The following is a 6,000-nucleotide window of genomic DNA, read 5'->3' as shown; positions in this document are numbered from 1 at the left end:
TTATGTTGTTTCTTTTACTTACCTCAATGTGATACCAATCATTTCAATTGGTTCTATTGGATTCCTGAAATTGGTATACTGCTTCTTTAAATGTGGTTCTAAGGTTATCACCAAATAATTAAAGCTGGCCACACTCATTCTAAAAAATGCGAAAAATTTATCTTCATCTAACAACAACTCTCTATATTCCTGCATAAAAAACTGACCATCACTATTTCTTAATGCAATCACGGGAGATATCCAGAATCTTTTTTGGTTTCTACGTTTGTTTCGGCGGTGGCGTAATAAAAGCAACAAAAGAACACGTTTGTATCGATCCATTGCGAGGGCTGAACTGAGACGCTTCGTCGCCCTTCTGCGTTGCGACGACATGCGTCGACGCAACTCTGGTGTGGCATACAATGCGTTGATCCGTTGCGATGACGCGACGCACCGCAACGCAACGTACTAATGTGGCCTCGCTCTAAGATGGATTGGATTATTTTACTAGCCTACCTACCTAAGGTACGTAATTAAAAATGATATTTTTAATTTATTTTGGCTATCAATGTACACTTACTATAATAGATATATAATTAAATTAAAGTTAATACAAATGAGTAGGTACAGAAATCAAAATAAGGATTTTCTTAAACAATTCTGCATTAAAAAATTATTGAAGCTTTATCTTACATCGAAAATCTTTACTTTTCGTCAATAGTACCTACTTCATTCCGGCTAACAGCTTGATAGAAGATTGATAGAAAACTATGGACATAACGAATAGGTAAATAATGCAGAAGATAACAAAAATACGGATTTGCAGTTATTGTGAATACATATTATTTTATGAAAAACTAGCTGTTCCCTGCGGTTTTACCCGCAGTGCTCCATACCTGTTGGTCTTAGCGTGATTATATATAGCCTATAGCCCTCCTCGATAAATGGGCTATCTAACACCGAAGAATTTGTCAAATCGGACCAGTAGTTCCTGAGATTAGCGCGTTCAAACAAACAAACTCTTCAGCTTTATAATATTAGTATAGATGTATAACGCCATACAAAAAGGTACGGAGAAACGCAAATCGGTTCTAACAATCGATCAGCATTGTTACGTGCTTCAATGGAAAACAAAGGTGCGACGGACATTTAAACTGTATCAAGGTCAGCTATTTGCATGGTATATGGTACTATACTACGGTGTTTTGCGTACGTTTTGTAGATCTTTTTAATAGTTAGAAATGTCTCGTGTTAAACTTGGTTATTTATAAATGAATAAAGTTTGAGTAATAAGTGCACCGTGTGTACATGCTGTGGAAATGTGTACATACGGAAAATAAGATTTATTAAAAACTAACTAGTTAACGTTAGGTCGAAGCGTGGACCTTGCCTGAATTTTTATATACAATGTGTATGAATATAAAGCACGAAATGAAAATATTTACGATAATATCTTACTTAATAGCCGATAGCCCTAAGTTCAATACACTTTATAGAATAGGTTATCCACCACAAAATTCGCAAAAAAACTCAACATTCCGATGCAAGATTGCGCGCAATTTCCCGACAATAAGAGCGACAGACGAAAGAAAATCACAAGCTAGTGCTAAAGGAAATTGAATAGCCAATGAAGTGAACGCCCTTAGAAACGTCTAGACTGGCACCCTTGTGTGTACTTGTCTTTAGCGTGTAGTGTGACATATCATCATATGAGTACTACCATTTACTAATACTATAGGGTATAGGACATAGTGATGATGACTATGTTACGTATTCTTTTGCTATGTTAAGAGGTGTTTGTAGACTATGTACGTAATCTTAAACTAATTGACGACGCGGTTGGCGCAGTGGTAAAGTAACTGCCTACTGAGCCGACGGTCCCGGGTTCGATCCCCGGTCCGGGCAAATATTTGTGTGATGAACTCAATTATTTGTTCTTGGGTCTGGGTGTTATTATCTATATATGTATTTATTAAATATTATATTTGTCGTCGCCTAGTACCCACAACACAAGCCTTAATTGAGCTTACTGTGGGACTAGGTCGATTTGTGTAATAATGTCCTATAATATTTATTTATTTATTTATTAATTACAATAATTCAATCAAATCTCTGATTAGAATACCTAGTAGGTTAAAACATTGCTGATGACAAAACATTGATTTACTATAAAGTTACTAGGGTTAAGAAGTATTCAATTGACCAGAAATAAAGTGCATTTTACATCAAGATTGAATTGAAATAGCTCAACCGTAATGCATCCATTACCATAATACAGCTATACAAAGAGGTCCTATTACACTAGTTCGAGGTGAAGGTATATATAAGTCTATAGTACAAGTTATATGGGCAGGGATACAGTACCTATAGGAGTTGTGTTTTATATAGGTACTGCTATATTACTTTGCTATGTTACTGCTAACATAGTACCTATAGCTATGGATGTATAGCGGTATTTGTAAGACGGCATAAAGATTAGTTGGACAAAGATTAATGACGCATTGTCCGGCTTCCCTCCGTTGACTTAGGTTAGTTTTGTGGTCATTTATAACGTAATTCGAGGTGACACGGAACGGGGATTAGTTTGTTGTGCATTGGGGTGTCTTTTGTTTTGGTTCAGAAGCTATAGGTATAGTGTGTGGAACGGTAGTTTGTATATCTATACGGATAACATATTGTTGGTAATAATTAATGTTAGTATCACAAATTTTCTTACAGCAGTTGTTAAAGAGAAACCTTTTTTTAAACTAATTTGTAACCCAATAATGACTGGGGTCTATAGAACTTCATTCGACTTTAGTGTGCAGAAAACACAGTGCGAAAGGAAGTTAAGTCTGGACCAATAACAGAACAACTAACCTAGGAGAATCCATTGAAATAGAAAAAAATCATTTGCCCCCTACAGACACGGCTTTAGTGACTTTACCCTATTGGTTAGGGAGCCAGGTGCAAATTTGGTTAACTATTTCCTCTCAAGAGATAATTCGTCAGACGCATGAGAGTATAGTATTATAAAGCCTCGTGAACGTCAGCTGGCGCTCGGTTGGGGGGGTGAGCGGTTGTAGCCTCCCACGCACATAGGAAAAAAAATACATTCATTCATTCATTTCCTCTCAGCTAAAAATTTGTCAAATTGTAGCTAACCCAATATCTCAACGAAAAAAAAAAGTCAGCTGGTTACAACATGGTGTATTATACGTCAGATGGTGTCTCGAACATGAAAGTTAAATTTAAAGAAAAATTTATTTTCCGTTATTTCCTCTCAAACAAAAATTTACCTGATGATAGCTTATATGTAACTGTGGATAAATATATATGTCAGCTGGCTGTATCTTGGTGGAAAAACCGTCAGCTGATACGGGAGGCTACAACCGCTCTTCCCCCCAACCGAGCTCCAGCTGACGTTCACGAGGCTTCATAATACTATACTTTGATGCATTTTACTAATTACCGCTTGAGAGGAACTTGGTCATAAAATCTGCTGCTGGCTCCCGGACCATATGTTGTTATTACAGTACAGAAAATATGTTGTTGCCTGGAAATGAATTATATTAAATCAGATGGTTGAGAACCTAACGTCCTATGAATTAGTTCAAAAATCAATACAGTGGTATAAAGTCATAAATTTGAACTAGAATAATGAAGCAAGTTATTAAATAATTCGCCAGTGGGTCGACATTTACATGGTGCAGGGAACGCTCGCAAACCACACCTTCTTCTTCTAATTTATGGTCGCCCACATGCTGTTAACGATTCATTTATCAATACAAATCGATATATAATTATTGGCCTGTTTATAAAATATTAGCGCTAGATGAGCGAGTTTCAAAATCTGTCTTAATGATAGTGGTTGCATGGGAAACGTTATACCTTTACTAGTACTAAGTATTGTTGTTGTTATATGTTACCCTGTTTACCTTTAGCTGTAATATCAACCGTAGGGCTTATTTTTCAATCCTTGGTTAAAACTTATTCGTCGAATAATGTATAAAACTACCATTTTAAAAACGTATTCTAATTGCCCGTATTTGACAGTTTACGTGACATTTTAATATTATCGTGTTATACTTTATTGGACGGATAAGTTTTATCCAAGCATTGAAAAATCGGCCCTTCTATGTTTGTTTATCCATGGTTATTCAGAAAGAACAAGTACCTACCTACATAATAATATAAAAATGCCATGGTTGGAAATGAAAAAAGATTTAACCAAGGATTGAAAATTAGCCCTTAATTAAATATCTCTCTATTGAGTTTAGAGTACACGGTACGTATTTAGTGCGCGAATATTCATATCAAATTCACGTTTCAGTTTTTACTTTTCACTGCAGGGTATATCAGGTACATATAATCGATATCTCGATAATGACTTCGTTACCGATCGCTGCGACAGGTGTCACGAAACAGCATGTTTTGCACCAAAATAAATGAAAAGAAAGCAATCCTTAAAGTGTAGCACCTAATTTGAGCTCACTTTCACGTGTCCCCGTCACCTACATACGTGATGCGATTTAACGAGCGCTCTGTAGACACTAGACATGTCGTCGCCCCGTCTAGACGGTTATTAAAAGTTTTGTTAATGTATTAAATATTAATGTAGTATAAGACGGTGCTGCTTATATTATACAGAAGGATAGTAAATATATAAACGAAAAGGAAGTTGATTTCGATACATGTCATTCAGTACTGCTTACCTGTGAATATTATCTCTAACAATGTGTAAAAATTAAAATTGTTAAATTCAAATTCAAAATGGTAACTTTATGATTGTGTATGATGTGAGTCTGATTACATACACATAATAATATGAAGATCTGGACTATTCCGGTACACTGCGCGAAAAAAAAGAACTTCGTCTTTGCGTTAAAAATATTGAATATATGTATTTATTATAGTTCATATCTAGGAAGTACATATAAATCCGTTCCACTTTATACGCTTGCATTTGTCACGCACAAAATCATTGAAAATATTGATGCACTAAATATGCGAAATTCCGATATAAATGATTTGGAATCTGTAGCCGATATAATGGTGCAAAAAACTTGACCACGTCAAAATGTAAAGTAAGTTTTTTGACGTCACGACTCTTCCGTGTACTTTGTTATTTGACAAGCATTCATGAATAAATGCCTTATAATAATTGTATGATAATGTGACAAATGTTTATTATAGGTTTTATATGACACTTATGATCAATGATAAGCAATATTAAAAATCATTACAACACTACCTACATAGTAGATACGAACTTAGTAAGTTGTAAGTCATGTTCTTGTTTTTTTTTTCTATCACGGATTCGATTCTTGAATTGAGAACTATCTACTCAATGTATTGCATTGCAAAGCATTTTCTTGTCACTAAAATCGATGACATGGTTCCTAAGAATACAGATCTTCATAGGTAAGTACCTACATGTCTTTGAACTGATCTATTTGTTACACCTGTATATAAAACTTCATAGCCTTATTAGTCTAGCAGGTCATTAAGCATGTTGATGTTTCCGCGTTATTTCATAAGTATCTACATTCTTTTCATAGTTAATTCTTATCCAAAGCTACAATTAGGTACAATTGTAACCATGAAAGGCAATCATAATTTTTACCTTCAAACCAGTCAGTTGAATTCGCAACCGTTAATTTCGTCTAATCATAATTGCTAATGGTGTTTGAAACATAATGTTTGGCGCCCACCGAAACAGCTTGCATTCCTGTAGCTTATTATGCGACTCGCGGATTAGCATAACAGATATGATTACATTTGAGATAATGCTCGATATATCTAGTGAAGGGGTAAATGATGTAATGTTACAGGTACCAATTTCAAATACTGCACAAAGATCGTAATATTTGTCAAGTTATTAAGCTATTGCATAGCTTCTATCGCGGGCCTTGAGCGCGGGGACCGAATCCAGAAATTTAATAACGAAAACGAAAAACCTCACGCTTCCCACTCCGACGGGCACGGAGGTGTGGCTTGAAGGCATAGCATGCAATAGCTTTACCGCGGCAGTCCCCGAGT

Source organism: Colias philodice, chromosome 7 (genome assembly GCF_061535455.1).
Source record: "Colias philodice isolate Cphi_HAF_F1 chromosome 7, ilColPhil1 Martin Lab GWU primary, whole genome shotgun sequence".
Classification (NCBI taxonomy): Eukaryota; Metazoa; Arthropoda; class Insecta; order Lepidoptera; family Pieridae; genus Colias; species Colias philodice.
The sequence above is the reverse complement of the archived record's forward strand: the minus strand, read 5'-3'. Positions refer to the sequence as shown.